Genomic DNA, 19,504 nt, shown 5'->3' with positions numbered 1-19,504 from the left:
TGAAATTCTCCAAAGTAATTACTGGTGACCACAATACCACCTACCAGCAAGAGCAGCATTGACCATGTGCCAAGTCCCTTATTGCTGACCACAGCTGCTCTTGACTACAGCAGATGTTTCTCCTTTTGCCTTGGCAGTAAAATTTTATTAAGCATTTTTGCAAGTAGAGAGCAGCATACTCTACCTGATGAGTGACTGGAGATCTTAGCCCTTTTGTGCAATCAGCTTATATTCTTCTTATCTGCCATCAGGCCCCCACCTCTAGGTTCCTTGCATCTCACCAGCCAGGCCTCAGGACTTGTAAACTACAGTCCTCTTGGGTTTGCTTCCCCTACCCACCCATGTAATTTTCCCAAAGAAAATAATGTTAGAAGAGCAACCGCACTTGTGGTTACAACTTACTGCATTAAAAGGCTGTCACATTGGAACGTTGCTCCTACCAGTTGTGGGTTTACAAAACGGAGTTGGGGTACTTTGCTGGGATGTTTTGTTAGGATGCTTTTCTGAATTTTTCCACATCTCTTTGGTTTGGAGATTGACTTGGAAATCTCTTTTGAATTAGCTTCTTTTGGAGAGCTTTCTGCTTTTCTGAGCACTTCTTGAATCCTTTCCCCATCAAAGCCACCGAGGGAATTTCTGCTCTTCCTATCTGTTCTGTAGATGGTACCCTGTTTGAGTCCTTCTGAAGACTAAAGGCCTGATTTTGCTTCTGAGTTGGATTGGATGGTTTAACATAATTTGTCTTTATGCTTTTTGTCCAGGGTAAAGGAATATATTTGTGAGTTGTGGCTGATACTGCTTTAAAAAAATTTAAAAAGGAAATCTAAAGGACAATTCCTATGATGCTTACAACCCATTTCTCAGGTCTTTCAAAGAAAACAACTGGTAAAGATACTGGCAGTTGAAGGTCTAAGTCCCAGCATGGCATGAATTCCCAGAGAGCCTTGGGCCTTGGGAGGAGTGGTAAAATATAAGATTAGAGTGCAGAGGTCATCTGGTGACAATTTGCCTGGTTTATGCTTCCTCAGCAGGGAGGAAGTAAGTAGCAATGATCTCAGTCCTGAATGGTCATTTCAGAAGTGTATCATGGTGGGAATTTTTCTAGCCAGCGTTGTGGCAGATGACCAACCGTGATAGTCTGATTTTAAGGCCCCTAACACATATGATACCAGGACATCTTTGAATATTCTATTTAGTCCGTACTAGGACACGTAGGACAAGATGAGTGAACTACTTTAGACCTATAGGTCAAGAAGTTTGAAACAGTATATTCACCGTTTACACTTCAAACTCTTGGAGTAGCTTAACAAAGTAGTATAACTGTCAAATATTTATAAAACTTTCTTCTTCTTTGCTCTTAAGGAGAAGACATTGTTTAGATGAATATATTTTCTTTTCCTATGCATTCTACTCCTGCAAAAATTTGTTTTTAAAATGAGAAGCTTGGCTGGGCATGGTGACTCACGCCTATAATCCCAGCACTTTGGGAGGCTGAGGTGGGTGGATCATCGGAGGTCAGGAGTGTGAGACCATCCTGGCCAACATGGTAAAACCCTATCTCTAATAAAAATAAAACAATTAGCTGGGTGAGGTGGCATGTGCCTGTGGTCCCAGCTACTCAGGAAGCTGAGGCACAAGAATCGCTCGAACCTGGGAGGCGGAGGTTACAGTGAGCCGAGATCGCACCACTGCACTCCAGCCTGGGCAACAAGAGTGAAACTCTGTCTCAAAAATAAATAAATAAGTAAATAAATATAAGAAAGTAATACCAGCACTGCTGCAGTGGGTATTTGGCTCAGCTCAGGCCTATTCCTTTTTTTGATGTTCCCAGAGCAGAGCACTCCTTAAACTAGGATAAGGAAAGTTAATTTTAATCCTCCAAAGGCTTATTTGCTAGCACAAAAGGTCATGAAACACACCCAAAAACGATATTGCTGAAATCTGAAGGAGCGGGATCTCAGCAGCAGAGACGGACTGTAGTGTCCCAACATAGAATTGCGTCTCTGGCTGAAGAAATAGTTTGTTTTAGGAACGCCAATTAATACAAAAGCTACAGAGTGGAAGAGTTTCCCCTTAACTGATCTAAGGGAAAACTCTTTTTCTCATGTTGTTTTAGGAAACTCAGAAGATAATTATTTAGAAATATTTGTGGAATCATGGTCACAGGCGTTATTTCCAAATATGTTTAAGTAGCTGCTCTCTGCCCATTATTTTTGTAATTACTATGCCTTAATCTGTTATCTGTCAAAAGGGGAAAAAATCTTTCTGAATCTACCTGATAGACTCATGGAATACCAACAACAACAACAACAACAAAAATGTGATGACCCTATCACATTTAAAGCTTTTAAAGCTTCCTTTTGAGATGATTTCTTAGGGTACTAAAATATCACCTGCCCCAGAGATTACAAATCAGAAATTGAACGAGGCAGGCTTAAAGATGATCAGAAAACAAGTTACCAAATAGGAGCAGCCGTTGTGAAACTAGAGAAGGTTATGAAATGATCCTGCCCTTTTATAAAGAAGGTTGAAGACACCAGGCACCTTTCCCTGGGTTTGTCTGGTGGAAGTTTAAGGTAAGTTCATACCCTGGGCCCAGTAGAGAGCTTTGCCTTCATGATTGTCCGCAAATGGTTCGACAAACATAAGACCTCAGTGTTCCTAGATCATTTATCCCCCTCAGAAATGTGTGCTAAATATGAAGTAAAAGACTACAAAAGGGATGATAGAGAAGAAAACCTAATTACCAGTCCTGGTAATTTTAAACATGAGAAGATTTATAAACAGCAGCTTCTTCATGCACTTGTGAGTTCTGACATGTTGTGGAAATAGGGCCTACTAAGCCACTGAAAGGATTCTCAATATATTGTGTGAGATGGAAAGAAGACCAAGAGAAAGACTTGTTTTTCACTTTAAAGAATTGCTTTAGAAACCAAGACTGTGACTGAGCACTGCTCTGCGCTGCATCAAGCCATAATATCCAGTGAGTCATGAAGGCATTAGGGAAGCACTGGAGACATCATAAGAAACATTTGAGTTAATGTTGAGATAAGGAAGATGATTATCTCTAAAAAGAAACTGAAATTAAAGGGCATGGTTTCCCATTTTCGGACAGCTGAAAGGCATTCGTTTCAGTGATCCCTCCTTTACTAGCCCACGTACATGCCGTGAGTGTGTGAACTAGAAACCAGGCTTTTAAGCTGAGCTCTGCGTACTTGTAGACTGAGACCTTGGGTGAGTTACTGCCCACTTTGGCTTCAGTTTCCTCACCTGAAAATGAGTGATCAACCAGGTAGTCTCTATGGGGCCCTTCTGGTCCAAGGAGTCTATCAGTCTGGTTTTTGAGCATTATCCTACATTGGACAACCTCAGAAAGTCTTTATGACTTGTGGCTGCCTTTGTGGTGATATGAAGATATCAGTGGAAGGTTTTAAGACTGTGGATCACTAGGGAGACCAGTGTTTAATCTACTTCCTCCTCACCAAGAATTCATCCCTCCAGCCCTGCCCCTAGGAAACCATTCAGAAAGGTCATTTCATTTCCTACGAGCCAGTCTTACATCACTGGTGCAAGGATTGGGCACTGCTTGCCCAGCTGGAAGGTGAGACATTGGAGGCCTCAGCCTACTGTCCCAGCCAGTATTTGTCAGGCTGATGATAAGCTGGTGGAGAGTCTGTTAAGTCAACACCTGTCTAATGAATTTGGGATTCCTTACTGAAAAAAAGACTGGGCCGGGTACGGTGGCTCATGTCTGTAATCCCAGAACTTTGGGAGGCCAAGGCAGGCAGATCACCTGAGATTGGGAATTTGAAACTAGCCTGACCAACATGGCGAAACCCTGTCTCTACTAAAAATAAAAAAAATTAGCCAGGCATGGTGGCAGTTGCCTGTAATCCCAGCTACTTGGTAGGCTGAGGCAGGAGAATCGGTTTAACCCGGGAGGTGGAGGTTGCAGTGGCCTGAGATCTTGCCATTGCACTCCAGCCTGGGCAACAAGAACGAAACTTTGCCTCAAAAAAAAGGACTGGATCCTGGTCCATCCAAGACGCTGCCCTTGAAAGCTCTGGGTTGATGAGTGATATGTTGGTCTCTTGGGACAGGGCTGTACAGTTGAGAAAAGTAGCAAGAACATCAGATCTCTGCAGGTCATCTGGCCCCCATAAAAAAGCAATAGCAACTGGGAAAAGCCTAGATTGCTAGGTTCCCAGCTATACTGGATTATTAGACAAAGCCACTCACTCCATCTTTGTTTATAGAACTCATTTTCAGGAACAAGTGTTTTATAGTTAGGTGGAGGTTGTAAAGAAGCTATTTATAATGAAGATCCCAAATATGTGAGCCTTCTATCAAGCTTGATCTAAAGGAACTTTACATGGGTGGCAGTTTAGAAGAAAAAGAGAGAAAAGGATAAAGAAAAAAACTAATAAAAATAGCTGAGATCACTCAACAGTTATCAAGAAACAGATACTACAGTTTTATAACATGAAGTACTAAAAGTATATGCACTCTTAAAAGGCAATTAAAACGTATGCCCCAAAACTATAAAACATTTTCTTTTCATCTGTAACATAGAGGGCAGATTACAACACATTAATAACGTTTTGTTTAGAGTTCAGTTTCTGATGGTTTCCAAATGTAGTCTGTGTAGATTAACCAGAAGGAGTCCAGTTCCCTTTTTTAAGAGCGCTTGTAAAGGAAAGCAATGTGGTAAGATTGTTATGAAAAGAGAGTGTATTTAGGAAATAGCACTTAGCAGGGTCTCTCTGAATGGCTGCCAGGTCAGGAAGCTGAAGTGCAAGGCTTGGCCCTTGTTCAGCCCCCCCAGTTCCAGCTTCTTGACCACACAGTACGTCAGGAACATGTCACAAGCCAGCCAGGAAGACTCAGCCCCGCCCATGGGCCAGCTTGGCACGGCTGCTTTCACATAACCCAGGGCTCCAGAGGGGCCGGAGGCAGGCATTCCAGGGCCACGGGAACATGCAAGTTTTTAAAATAGAAGTGAAGGACTTAAAAAAAAACAAGCCTGGGAATTAAACAGTTGCCGTGTCCTTGAGTGCTTATGGAACATGGCTCCCCATGTAGAGCAGCAGAGGTGAAAAGGGCGTTCAAGGTTATCTCATCCTCTGCCCTCTGCTTATACACAAGGACATTGACCTGCCTACACCGTAGTGATAGAACCAATCGTGGAATCTGTATCTGTCAGCTCTTAGTCAGCTAAACCCACTGGCTTCTACCTCACCAGGCTAAGTTGCACTTTTCTCCTTGGATTTTGGCTCTAAAAAGCTATCCAGTAGTCTGTTGCTATGCCTTTTTTTTTTTTTTTTTTTCCTCCTGAGATGGAGTCTCACTCTATTGCCCAGGCTAGAGTGCAGTGGTGCGATGTCAGCTCGCTGCAGCCTCCGCCTCCCAGGTTCAAACAAGTTACCTGCCTCAGCCTTCCAGGTAGCTGGGATCACAGGCATGTGCCACCACACTTGGCTAATTTTGTATTTTTTAGTAGAGACAGGGTTTCACCATGTTGGTCAGGCTGGTCTCCAACTCCTGACCTCAGGGGATCCACCCACCTCGGCCTCTTAAAGTGCTGGAATTACAGGCATGAGCCACTGCGCCCACCTGTTGCTATACCATTTGTTCTTAACTACCTGCCTAACTTCTATGCGTCTCAGTCTCAGTTTCCTCATCTATAAAATGAAGATAATATCAATGTCTAGGCTGGGTACAGTGGCTCACGCATGTAATCCCAGCACTTTGGGAGGCCGAGGTGGGCGGATCACCTGAGGCCAGGAGTTGGAAACCAGCCTGGCCAACATGGTGAAACTCCATCTCTCCCAAAAATACAAAATTAGCCAGGTGTGGTGTCATACACCTGTAATCCCAGCTACTCAGGAGGCTGAAGCAGAAGAATCACTTGAACCCAGGAGACAAAGGTTGCAGTGAGCCAAGATTGCGCCACTGCACTCCAGCCTGGGAGGCAAGAGCAAAATTCTATCTCAAAAAAAAAAAAAAAAATTGTGTGTGTGTGTGTGTGTGTGTGTGTGTGTATTTTCAGTGCCGCTTCACAGTTAAAAGGATTGGTAGAATAAACATGTATAACAGTTACGGTACCTGATATGAAATGAGGGCTCAATAATGTTATCTATTCTCATTAATAATAGTATTATTAACATTATACTATCATTCGTATTATTGCTACCACTGTTTCTACAGCTGCTATATTAGCAGTCACCCTCAGGAATTTGGCCTAGAGCATATTGTGTATCCGCCCGATCGTAGTAGACGGTTAGACCCAGGATTGGAGGCAGGAGAGCGGAGTAAAGGGGAAGATAAGTCTAGGATACCTCTGGGCCAGTGGGTGGTGAAGTCCCGTGCTCCGATTCCAGCTGTGGAACAGGGGTTCAGAGGTGGGCTTTCATGTTACTGTTGTCTGTTTTTGCTTTGTTTTGCCTTCCCATTTGTGTTGTATAGTTTTAGTTAAAAGAGACTTGAGAGGTGATTAAGTGTATATTACATACAGTTCAGCCTCCACGGTTTACATGGGGGAAACCTGAGGCTCAGAAAGAAAAATTGGCTTGCCTTGCTAGCCTAACTTGGTATTGAATAGAGCACGTGTCTAATTTACATGTAAAAGGAAAACTGGAGGAGAAAGAGCCTTAGGGTAATACCCATAAGATCTAAATCCTTTAGCCTTTCTTCTACATCAGGCCCACTGGGACCCTCCTTAAAACCCCCGTTTTGACCTGGTTCCTTAGTCAGCATGGAGACAAGCCTGAGGAAAAAAAAAACTCAAGAGAACCAGCCTCCTTCCTTAGGTATTATTAGAGAGCAATCCCCTATAAAAGTTAAGTGGATGTTTGTTTTTTATTTAAAACCTTCAGGAGATCTAACCCTGCTGGGCTGCTCCTGCCTCACCCACAGCAGTGTCCCTTCAGGCCTCACATAACACTCCTACTGTAAAGAGGGCTTGCTTTCAGAATGCTTAAACAACTCCAACCTGCACATTTCTTTGCTTACTACAAGGCTCACTGATTTAGAAAGTAAAATTACTTTCTCAGTTGATGCCTCAATTTTCTTTTCCTTTGAGCTCTTATCTCTCCTTTACCCTAGTGTCCAGTCGGTTTTCCTGTTTTGCTAAAATGTTTGATCAAAAAAATGAATGGCCAGGGGCGGTGGCTCATGCCTTTGGGAGGCCGAAGAGGGCAGATCATGAGGTCAAGAGATCGAGACCATCTGGCCAATGCGGTGAAACCCGGTCTCTACTAAAAATGCAAAAATTAGCTGGGCATAGTGGCATGTGCCTGTAGTCCCAGCTACTTGGGAGACTGAGGCAGGAGAGTCGCTTGAACCCAGGAGGTAGAGGTTGCAGTGAGCCGAGATCGTGCCACTGCATTCCAGCCTGGCCACAGAGCGAGATGTCTCCACAAAAAAAAAAAAAAAAAAAAAAAAAGGAAAAAAAAAGAAAAAAAAAAAGAAATGAAAAAAGATTAGAAAATTTATACTGCTTTACATACCCAGTGAGGACAATATATAGTTACTGGAAAAGTCTTTCATCCTTACCAGCAACAATACTACAACAACAAAAGCATCATTTACCTAGAAAGATCAACTATACATTCATTTAGCTTTTTCCTTATTCTGACATTTCCTGGTTACATTGAAACAGCCCTGTTATGTCATCCTGCTTTCTTTTTCCTGGTATTTTCCTCTTTGGGACTTTGGTTTCATTTATCTCAATTTGTTCTGAAGGCACTAAGGCAGATTTTCAAAGAGCTATAATTGTCACATGAGAGCACAATGACTTATTGAAGTTTCACATGTTGCTCTTTTTGGAACTACCAGAGATTGGAACCAATTCTCCATCCACATCTCTACCCAAGAGTTGGATGAAAATACCCAAGTTTTCCCTTCTTTGGTGCTTGTCCAAAGTATTACTCCCAGCTAATCTCATTCCCAGTTGCCAAAGAAAAGAACTCCTCATCTCTAGGTCACCCCACAAGGTAAGAAGAGAGCTTAAATGAGTGTGCCCAAGTTTCTTTCCCTTACAGCCTCCAGATTTCCAGAAGACACCTTCTTTAGTTTCCACATCACACTTTCCTACCTTTCCTCTGAATTTGCTGATGTCTGGAAAGTACCACAGGAAACTGGTATGACTACCAAGGGGACAGAGTCTTTGTAGAGCATCAGCACCCCTAAGTCTATCCATCCTTCTCCGGAACCACATGGGCACATCCCCGCACCCTGTGGAATCAGTGTTAGTCCTGAAATCAGAGTAGACTTGGCTTCGTACTTCTATCTGTGTAGCTGGCTTAAGTGCTGTGTCTGTATTTAGTGCAGCTTTTCCATCAGAATTCTTATTCTTTGGAAGCTTTTTATAGACTATTTCTTCATCTGACCATACTGTACAGGGTTTTAGTTCTAAAGCGTTCCCAATGTAGCTAGCTGCTCTTGTGAAGAAGCTTATCACAGCTTTGTTTTCTCTAAGTTATTTGTGGTAAAGTCCTGGCAGTTTGTTTAGATGTTCAGTGAATGACACCTATAGAAAAAGTGGGTAAGACTGGACTTTAAGGTGGTTTGGGGTCTTCTTGATGGTTTTCTTGCCAAGTACTATGTACAGATTTGCTCCGAGACTTTGGGGATGGGAAATGCTGTTCTCTTTTCGCCTGAAGATTGAGTCTGGTTGAATTGACAAGATATTTTCTAAAACTCCAAGTCATAATTGTTCCATATTTATTTTCTGATTTTTTTTTAAACCTTTCACAATTAATGTTTCCCAGCCTCTGTCAGCCTCTACTGGTAGTCAGGAGAAATGGGCCAATGGCTTTATGTAACTGAGTCTTCTGTTTTAACATGAAAGTATTATATTTACCTTCAAAATGACCCTAACTTAGATCAGACTACCTGGGGTTGTCAAGCCTTCCATCTTCAAGCCAAGAGGTAGTTTTTTTGTTTGTTTGTTTTGTTTTTGCTTTGTTTTTTATTTGGTTTATTTTATTTTATTTTTATTTTTTGACCCAGAGTCTTACTCTGTCACCCAGGCTGAAGTGCAGTGGCGTGATCAAGGCTCACTGCAACCTCTGCCTCTAGGGTTTAAGCGATTCTCCTGCCTCAGCCTCCCAAGTAGCTGGGATAACAGGCATGGGCCACCACACCTGGCTAATTTTTGTATTTTTAGTAGAGACAGGGTTTTGCCATGTTGGCCAGGCTAGTCTCAAACTCCTGGCCCCAAGTGGTCCTCCCACCTCAGCCTCCCAAAGTGCCAGGATTCCAGGCGTGACCATCAAGCCTGGCCATTTGGTTTTGTTTAGATGTCTTTGTCCATGGAGTACTATGTGTCCAGGTTGATGCCCACTTCCTGCCTTTGAAACCAGTGATTTGTGTCACCAGAGAACCTTAGAGACAGAGTCACACAAAAATAATCATTTCGAAAGAAACCTGGGGCTTTCAGGGTTGTTGGTATGCCGTGGCACAGGATCCAAAATGATCTCCTCAGGCTTCAACCCCAGCCCATGCAGATGGTATCTGAGCCACTTACAAGTCAAGGGTGAACCTTAGTACTGCGTACAAGGTTCCTTGGGGTTAACCTAGGAACTGCGTACAAGTAATTCCTTGGGGTTAACCTAGGTTATCTTTGAGTTATTTTCTCTACCAAAATTAAGATTTTTGGATTAAAAAATATATTTTACATTATGCTTTATATTTACAGAGCATTTCCACTCATATGATTTCCTTTTAAATCTAGATCTTTGAGATCGGTGTTGTCATGCCCATTTTGCTGATAAGGCTTAGGGGAAGAAACGCTAAAATCACATTGCTAATAAAGGGTAGAACTGGCCAGGTGCAGTGGCTCACACCTGTGATCCCAGCACTTTTTGGAGGCTGAGGCAGGCAGATCATGAGGTCAGGAGTTAGAGACCAGCCTGGCCAATATGGTGAAACCCGGCTCTACTAATAATACAAAAATTATCTGGGCGTGGTGGCACATGCCTGTAGTCCCAGCTACTTGGGAGGCTGAGGCAAAAGAATCGCTTGAACCCAGGAGGCGGAGGTTGCAGTGAGCCACTATCACACCACTGCACTCCAACCTGGGCGATAGAGTGAGACTCTATCTCAAAAAAAAAAAAAAAAAAAAAAAAAAAAAAAGGCAGAACTCTGACATTCCACCCATGTCCTCAGTCATTTCTTCAAGAATGTGTTAACCAAGCCACCTTCCTTTGAATGGAATACTTCAGTGGTGCCAGGAGAGTTTTCCTTTATTTCAAAATAGCAAATATTTTGATCATGTTAAAATATTTTTCTTCTCAAAACCTTTGATGTGTTGCATCTTCATATAATAGAAATCTGAATTCATTATTGTCTCGTTTAAGGTATCATTATGTAGAGAGAGGAACACAGAATTAGGGATGAATCAAATAATTCTAAGGATGATTCTTCTCTGCAATCGATGTGTGACTTACACTTAGCTTGTTTCTTCATATAGACAAATGTGAATGACAGACCAGCTCAAAGGGGTCTTGCAAGTACTGAATTCAGTGACACAAGCACAGTGCCTAATATTAATAGGAATCCAATAAACAGACATTTCCTTTCCCATTTTCTGTCTGGTTGAGACTGATCTTTTCTTTCTTACCTCCCATTTCTTTCTTAGATGAAGTCTTTGCTCATGGGAAATGTAATTGTTTATCATCTCTTGAGCGTAGATTTTCTCTTCCCATCTTCTTATTTTTGTGCACACTGTTCCCTTCCTCTGAAGAGCCCTGCCCCTCTCTGTGTCCTTCATACACTCCTGGTTAACCACCTATAGGGTTTCTACTCATTTTTCAAGGTTTAGAGAAAATAGTGCTCTTCCTCGCAGCCTTTCTGATTATTCCAATCAAAAATTGTCTTCTTTTCTCTGAATATCTTGGTCGTTAGTAGCCATTGCCCTCTTTTAGAACTTACCACGTTTCTCCTTATGTTGTCTTGAAGTATGTATCTTTATTTTCTTTCCTATCAGACTTTAAACTCCTTGTGGAAAGGGGTTGTTACTTCTTGCCTCTAGATATCCACCGTAATGTGTAGCATAGTTCCTAGGAGGCTGCCTGGTATGATCAAAAGAACACAGGTTTTTAGAGGCAGGTTTATCTAGGTTTGAATTGTGGGTCTGCCACTTCTTCACTAGCTGAGGCCTTAGAAAATTTGCTTCACTCTCTGGGCCTCTGTAAAATGTGAATAATCATACCTACTTCATGGTATCATTGTGTGGATTAAATGAAATCGCATGTAGAGTGCCGGGCACAAAATAGGTGCTTAATAAATGTTAGATTGTTTCCCTTGATCATAATAAAACATAGTACAGTGGCGCGATCTTGGCTTACTGCAACCTCCACCTCCGGGTTCAAGCAATTCTCCTGCCTCAGCCTCCCAGGTAGCAGGGACTACAGGCACACGCCACCATGTCCAGCTCTTTTTTTTTTTTTTTGTATTTTTAGTAGAGATGGGGTTTTACCATGTTGGCCAGGATGGTCTCGATCACTTTACCTCGTGATCCGCCCTCCTCGGCCTCCCAAAGTGCTGGGTATTTCATGATTTTCTAAAGTGGAGAATTACGGATAATAAATTTTAGTAGACTCATTTGATATAACAGGGACTGGCATACACCCTCTGTAGTTTATTTGGGAAGCCAGGCATCACTCTGTGGAAGAGCCACAGAACACTAGCTAAATATTGACAACTGACTACGCTATCCTATTCCAGCATATGGATTTGTATTCGTAATTCCCCCAAGATAAGATTTTACCGTCCCTCTTAATTTTATTAATCCATTCTAAACTGACAGATGTTGCAGTGAGCTTTGAGCTCTTGGGGATTCTTGCTTTGTTTCTGATTAAAAGATGAGTTTCCTTCTTAAACCCAAGGGTCTAAGTATCAGTGCCCTTCTCTCCTAAACAGCTTGCTTAAATGCCAGAAGTAAACTTGTTATTCTCTATTGGATACTAAAGAAGCTTTTCAGTGTCTAAGCCCTTCTAAACATGTTTCCTTCTAGGAGGCAGAAGAGCGGGAATTGTTTAGCATAGTACCTGGTACTTTGTAGCTGCTTGGTAAATAGTAGTTAATATGATCATTACTTGTATTTACATTTTTATTTCGAAAGAGCATGGGGAGCATAAGCAGAGCTCACAGAACTAATCTGTGTTGATCTCTCTTCTTCTTGAAGGCATACAGAATTTGAGAACACTGAAAGTCAGCCAGATAATGACCCAGGGTTATGGTCAGTGTTCCAGTATGGTTTGTGCTTTTGTTCCTTTTTACTGGAGTCCAGCTCCGACTTTAATAGCACAGTAACTGCCAGTTCCTATCCGTAGGGGTTGAGAAAATTGTCGGATGATATGTTTAATACTGGAGAAGCTGGGTTGTCTAAGTCGTGGTCCATTAGGTTACTGGCGGGTGTGTGAACTGCTACTCCAGAAAGCAAGTTGGTCAACAGAAGAATTTTAACGAAGCCATTTAAGTTTTCCAGCCATTGGAGCTGGTTATCTTGGGTTTTTTTTCCTCCTTCCATCAACCTGCTTTCAAGAAGAGGCTCATGTTCTGGTTCCAGGGCACCAGTCTTAGAGTGGGCAGTCGTTCATTACTGGCCTAGGACAATCATATTGGAGATCTCCCTAGACATCAGACACTTGCTATCATTTATGTTCCCTTGTTGGCTGATCCTCCTGGTGCTTTTAGGGGCACCTGAGGTCACTTTTTGCCCTAAGGCATGTCACTCTGTAGCATTTTACTGAATAGGATATGCCTTTTATCACTTCGGACTGACCTGCTAATAATAATACTAATAGCCACTGTTTACTGAATTGCTGTGTGAGGTCGGCATTGTACAGGGTGCCTAACATAGATTTTTATTAATCCCCTCAACAGCCCTTTAAGGTAGGTATTAAGGTCGGTATTCTTTTTTTTTTTTTTTTTTTTTTTTGAGATGGAGTCTCACTCTCTTGCCCGGGCTGGAGTGCAGTGGTGTGATCTTGGCTCACTGCAAACTCCTCCTCCCAGGTTCAAGCAATTCTCCTGCCTCAGCCTCTGAGTAGCTGGGATTACAGGCACCCGCCACCATGCCTGGCTAATTTTTGTATTTTTAGAGAGATGGGGTTTTACCATCTTGGCCAGGCTGGTCTCGAACTCCTGACCTAATGATCCACCTGGCTTAGCCTCCCAAAGTACTGGGATTACAGGCGTGAGCCACTGCGCCCAGCCAAGGTAGGTATTCTTATACCCATGTTACAGATGAGTACTGGAGAAGTTAAATAACTTGCCCAAGGTTTAAACAGTTACTAAATGCCAAAAACAAGACAACTTCAAAGCCCTGTTTCCAGTTTATTTACAGAAAGCTCAGAATGCCCCTGAAACTCTGAAATCACTATGGTATTTCACACTAACATTACCAGAAATTCCCAGGACATTATTTCAGTCATCTGAGTTGAGTGTGTAGAGCATTACCCAATGAGAAAACAGTAGATTTCCACAGTGTTATAAGAAAAGCCAGAGAAACCCATAGTACATTAGACAAATTGGAATTGAAAAGCTTAAGTAAAAAATACTCATTTTAAGGTCATCCGTTTATACTGACACAAGGTCTGTAGAAAATGAGAGAGTTGGCATCACGTTTCTGAAATATGCAATTTTACAATGGGAACGTGTTATAAAATGCCCAGCCACTGTTGTTTTCCTTGGAATTTAGAGTGAGAGACATGAAGGCTGACAACTCTCTTCCTGTTTTAGGTCAGAGCTTCAAGGAACTTTGTAATCTTCCCACCAGCTTTATTCTCTCCTGGAACTCACGGGTAAAATTAGATGCTGGCTGGACTTCAGTAGTTGACTTTGAAAGCTTTCAGAGGCCAAGTCAGACAACTGCAGCAGACTGCTTTCTCACAGTACCACTTTGAGACACACTTTGTACAGACTAACGTAGTTTAGTAAACTGATGAGTGTCTGACAATTCTGCCATGAAACACCATTAATAACAATGCCTATAGGAGCAGAAGAAAATTATGTTTGTGTGGTTGATCTTGGAAACAGGATCAGGCTTTAGCTTCCTTTTACCAATATGCTGCCTTTACCTCTTGATGTTGCTATCCTCTAGTGTACTGTTACAGTTGACAAGCAACAACTCTAGATGAGGATTTAGTTTGAATCATTTTATTACATGCATTCTGATTGACTCTAGGAGGTAGACCTGGTGAAAAGGGTGTGGGAGAAATTATTTAGAGAGTCAGTGCTCTCCCAAACTAGCATCAAATGCGTTTCTCTAATTTGACACATTTTGCCTGGAAGTCACAGAAATAGATGGAGGTGCCCCCATCAGAATATAAAGAGTCAGAAACTAAAACCAGACTGAAAAGGGCCAACCCATTAGGGAACTACCTCCCTGGGGAGCGGGTGGGCAGGGAAAGGAGGTTCAGTGGCAATTATTAAACACTGATTCAAAAATATGCTTATAGGAGCTGTGACCCAGGGAAATCCTCCTTCCCAGTCTTAGCTGGTCAGGGGACAGTTAAGTGAAAAGAGTTCTGCTTATTCTCTGCTGCAGGATGCTACCCCCTGACCCTTTATAAGTCAGCCTTGCCTGATTACTCCTTTTAATTCAAGGCTCAAAACAGCTTGTAAAGTTTTTTTTATCATTCCTTTCCAGATTGTGTGGCCCACACTGCAGCATTTTGTCCACATCTGTTTTCCAACCTCATTACTCTTCTGTTAGTACATTCATTAGAAAAAAGAGCTGTTTATTTCTTTTCTGTATGTTTTCCCCCTAGTTTCAAAAGCCAAAATGGTAAATCATGTGGTGTTTGATGTGACCATCTTCATGATTTCTAGTATACAAATTGGTGGTTGCATATACAAGAATTGGTTGAACCTTATTGTTTAAATTAGCTATTCCCCAGCCAAGACTCACAACTCACATGAGGCTGTTTCATTGTAGACTGAGATTGTCAAGACTTCTCATTTCTGTATCAGAATGTTATATCATTCCTTCCAGGGTACATAGTAATAACATGAATTTTTTGGCTAGTATGACTCCTGCACACTTTAATTTGAATATAATTATTTAAAGACACATGGAAGCTGGGAGGCAAAGCTTTAGACTTTAGGATAGTTTTACTTAGTTAAAAGAAAGCTAAGAGAGATGAGACAAGGATGCTCATGAATACCATTTCTATTCAGTGTTATACTAGAAATGCTAGTCAGAACAGTGAAACAAGAACAACAGACTAGAGGTATAAGAATTGGAAGAAAAGAGACACAGCTGACTTTATTTCCAGATTACACTATTTGCTACATAGACAATCCAGAAGAATGAACAAACTGTTAGAATTAATAAAATAATTGAGCAACATTGCTAGATACAGAACTTGACCTTCATGATAGTAATAACCAGTTAGAAAAAAAAAATCCTGTTTGCAATAATAATCTACAGCACAAAGAAGCTAGGAATAATCCTTAGAAAACCTGCAAAACCTTTACAGGAAATGTATAAAGCAAAGTTGAAGGAATGAAAAAAGACCCACATAAATGGACATACACATATTCATAGATAGGGAGACTTAATTTTTTTTTTTTTTTTTTGAGATGGACTCTAGCTCTGTTGCCAAAGCTGGAGTGCAGTGGTGTGATCTCTGCTTACCACTCACCTCCGCCTCCCGGGTTCAAGTAATTCTCCTGCCCATGTGCCACTGTGCCCAGCTAATTTTTGTATTATTAGTAGAGATGGGGTTTTGCCATGTTGGTCAGGCTGGTCTTGAACTCCTGACCTCAGGTGATCCACCCGCCTTGGCCTCCCCAAATGCTGGGATTACAGGCATGAGCCACTGCGCCCAGCCAGGAGACTTAATATTTAAAAGCTGTCAGTTACCCTCAAGTTAATCTAGAAATTAAATGAAATTAGGATGAAAGCCATGAGAAGTTTTGAATTACTCAGAATCTTAGCAGGAAACCAACGGCACACACAGAAGTGTTCACCGACAGGAGTTAATGGAGGACTTGTTTATAAAGGTGTAGACAAAGCTTAAGGAAAACCAATAAACCAACAGGGGAAGGTGAGGCACCCTGAGCTAGCCAAAGCAAAGAAGCACCTTTAGCACCCCCTGGGACTGAAGCTGCAAATGGGTGCAACCTTTGTCAGAACCCAGACAGTGCTGTAGCTTGAGTGCAGTGAGGCCCACCTGGCAGGCCGTCAGTAGAGGAACAGCTGCTACTAACCTGGACATAGTGGCGAGGGAGCCAAGGAGAGAAGTGCCTTGACTTGTTTCTCCTTTTGCCCTTCATTCTCCTTCCATTGACTATCATTAGCTGCATATAAGAAGGAGAGACCCAGTTGATGCTGCCCATGCAGAGGTCAGCTTCATGGGACATAGAACAAGGTGAAGAATAGAAAGGGTTTCTGAAGGAGCAGTCAGAGAATATCCAGTGCAGGTGTTTTTTATAATATTTTTCAAGGTGATCTTGAACTTCATGTGGAAGATCAGAGGATTAAAACCAGCAAGGAAAGATTTTGAAGCAACCTATTATGATTTTTATTTGAAATCTCACTTAATTTCTTTCCTGCTGGATATTAACGTGTATTATAAAGCTGTAATAATTAAAACAGAATGGTGGTGTTGCAGAGAAAGACAGACAGTGGAACATAATCTACATATATGTAAAAACTTGATATATGACAATCAGTGCTGAACGGTGGACTGTTCAGTAAATTGTGCATAAATGATTATCCACATAGGAAAAATTTAAAACTTCATATTAGGATAGGAAAAATAAAAAAATTTGACCATACATGTTGGCAAGGATTGGATGCTCATATGCTGTTGGTAGAGGCATAAATTGACATAATCCTTTTAGAGGGTAATTTACAATGTCTAGTAAAGTTATATGATTCTAGAGCCAGACTATTCCCTGTCTGTAAAATGGAGTTAACAAGTGAATTTCCGGAAGATTATTGTGAAGATTAAATGAGTGTGTGTGTGTGTGTGTGTGTGTATGCATATATTGTGCATATATACACACAAACATATATATGATGCTTAGAACAAATGGTTGCCACAAAATAAGCTCTATTTAAACGTGTCGTTGTTATTTCTAGATCTTGCAGTTCTACTTTCTAAGTATGTAATCCAGAGAAAATTCTGACTTGTATATAAAAGAAGATTCATTCAATAATGTTTATTTCAAATGAACAAAAAAATGGCTTAAAATCATGATATAATCATTGTGTAGCAGTAAGAATGATTGAAGTAAACCTGTATGTAGTAAGATAGGTAAGGCTTTTTTGAGAGAGAGAGAGAGAGAGAGAGAGAGAGAGAGAGAGTCTCACTCTGTTGCTCAGGCTGGAGTGCAGTAGCATGATCTTGGCTCACTGCAACCCCTGCCTTCACCTCCTGGTGCAAGTGACTCTCATGTCTCATCCTGTCAAGTAGCTGGGATTACAGGTGTGTGCCACCGTGCCCGGTTAATTTTTGTATTTTAGTAGAGACAGGGTTTTACTATTTTGGCCAGGCTGGTCTCATAACTCCTGACCTCAGATGATCCACCCCACTCTGCCTCCCAAAGTGCTAAAATTACAGTTGTGAGCCACCAGGCCTGGCCTCACAGATAAGTGTTAAAAACATGTTGAGAGTGAAATAAAACCAGATTGCAGAGGATTAAGAATAGTCTGATATTGAGAAGGCAGGAGACATGAGAATGGGCAAGGGCATAGAGAAATTTCAGCCCTGTATCTAATATCTCATACCTTGCAAACATTTTCGAAAATCTGAACCAAAAAGAGAGCTAAGCAGTTAGTTATGGTCAGGTTTTAGAAATATAAAAGGGATTTAAGAAAGTATGATAGAAAGAAATTGCCCTACAGAGGGAAGTATATGGTCTTTGGGGGCAGACAGCCCTGTATTCAATTCTGCTGTTTATTTTTATTAGCTGTGTAACCTTATTATAAATTACTGAACATTAGTTATCTCACCAGGTTAGTTTGACACTTATGTAGGGTACTGTATATAAGAAAGCACAGTGCCTGATACATAATAGATATTCAATAATTGTTCCATTCCTTCCCCTCTCCTACAAGGAAGAAAAAAGACAAATCAACATCTCTCTTGGAAAATACTCTAGACCAAATTTCTGCTTCTGTGGGCCTGGTTTCTACAATCTTGCTTTGCTACAATTCATGTTGACCTTAAGTAAGGATTGCCAGTTCATGCCCAAACTTAGTGAAGCAAGCTCACTTGATAAAGAAATGAATTTTAGGACTTCACTATGTAAAACCATCATTCTTCTTCCCCCCCAACACCAAGTAGTATATCTGCCATGGTTTGTGTGTGTCATGCTGTCCTGGACTCTATGTAGGAAAGATTTAATGACCATAGACCTTACCTTTGTTCTAAAAAAAATCTTTGACTATACCATTTTTATAAAAACACTCGTAAACTCACACCTTCTCTTGCTAACTGAACCGGAGGATAGTTGCTCTATTTTTTCTCTGTATAAAAGACAAATGTCTTTATCTTGTGGAAAATCTAGCATCACCTTTCATAGCTACTAAAATATTTCCTTTATTTGTTTCTAATGATATTTGCTGTTTAATTATTGTTTTTATAATGATATGAAATCCATATGAAAGCTCTTGTGGTCATGGTTAGTTATTCCAAGGGGGAAACCTGTCCTCACTTTGATTAAAATGATATCTGTTCTAGGCATACCCCTTTTGATCATTAACAAGCAACTTAATACTTTTCTTATGAATACTTCTGTAACAACCAAATTAGCAAACATAGGCTTGTGCTTTAGGATTTGATCTTATTTTTACCTTAGTACTTAGGACTTTAGAGTAAAACATTCAATGCTAGGAAGAGACTGTGCAGTAGATAAAGGAGACAAATTGCTTAAAGGGAAAGAGGCACACACCATCCACACACACAACCATTAGTGGACAAAGAAAATGGCTGATGTGTGGAAATTAAAATGATGATCTTCTTTCTTGCATGCATCTCACAAGAAAATTCATCCTGAGCAATTCCATTTCAGGCAAGCTTGGGAAAGGGGAATTAGTTTCCAGAGGAAAGTATGAGAAGCGCCTTGGGCCTGAATGATTTAACACTGAAGTAAGACTTGGTATCTGAGAAGCTGTATCTAGGAGTGGAGAGCTGAAACAAGAGGCTTAGGAAAATGTTCCTGCCTAGTGTCCTCAGGGCTTACCAAGATGACCTTACATGTAGGTGCTGTTTTCCAAAACTGACATATTTAGGAAATCTTTAAAGATATCTAATTGCTACAATTAGTATGACTCACAGCCCTTTGCACCTTCTGTTGTTATGGAGTCCATCCCATTTCGTGTTAGAAATTTTCTGTAATGTAAGCCTATTTAGTCTATTTTCTCCCACTTTGTAAACACACTTTTCCCATAGTTGCAAATGTCTCCACCATTATTTGTTTCAATTTGTAAATTTTCGAAAGGCTAGAATAAACAGTGTCCTCACACACGCACACTGCTCTA

General features: G+C 41.2%; 1 protein-coding gene across 7 annotated transcripts in view; it reads left to right on the top strand.

Moving 5' to 3' along the window:
• Positions 1–19,504, top strand: part of BCAS3 (BCAS3 microtubule associated cell migration factor) — a 664,948-nt gene that overhangs the window by 522,646 nt on the left and 122,798 nt on the right. The gene's annotated exons all lie outside the window — the stretch shown is intronic.

Source organism: Sapajus apella, unplaced genomic scaffold (genome assembly GCF_009761245.1).
Source record: "Sapajus apella isolate SASKATOON/1434 unplaced genomic scaffold, GSC_monkey_1.0 scaffold12, whole genome shotgun sequence".
Taxonomy (NCBI): domain Eukaryota; kingdom Metazoa; phylum Chordata; class Mammalia; order Primates; family Cebidae; genus Sapajus; species Sapajus apella.
This window is presented reverse-complemented; position numbering and strand designations above follow the sequence as displayed.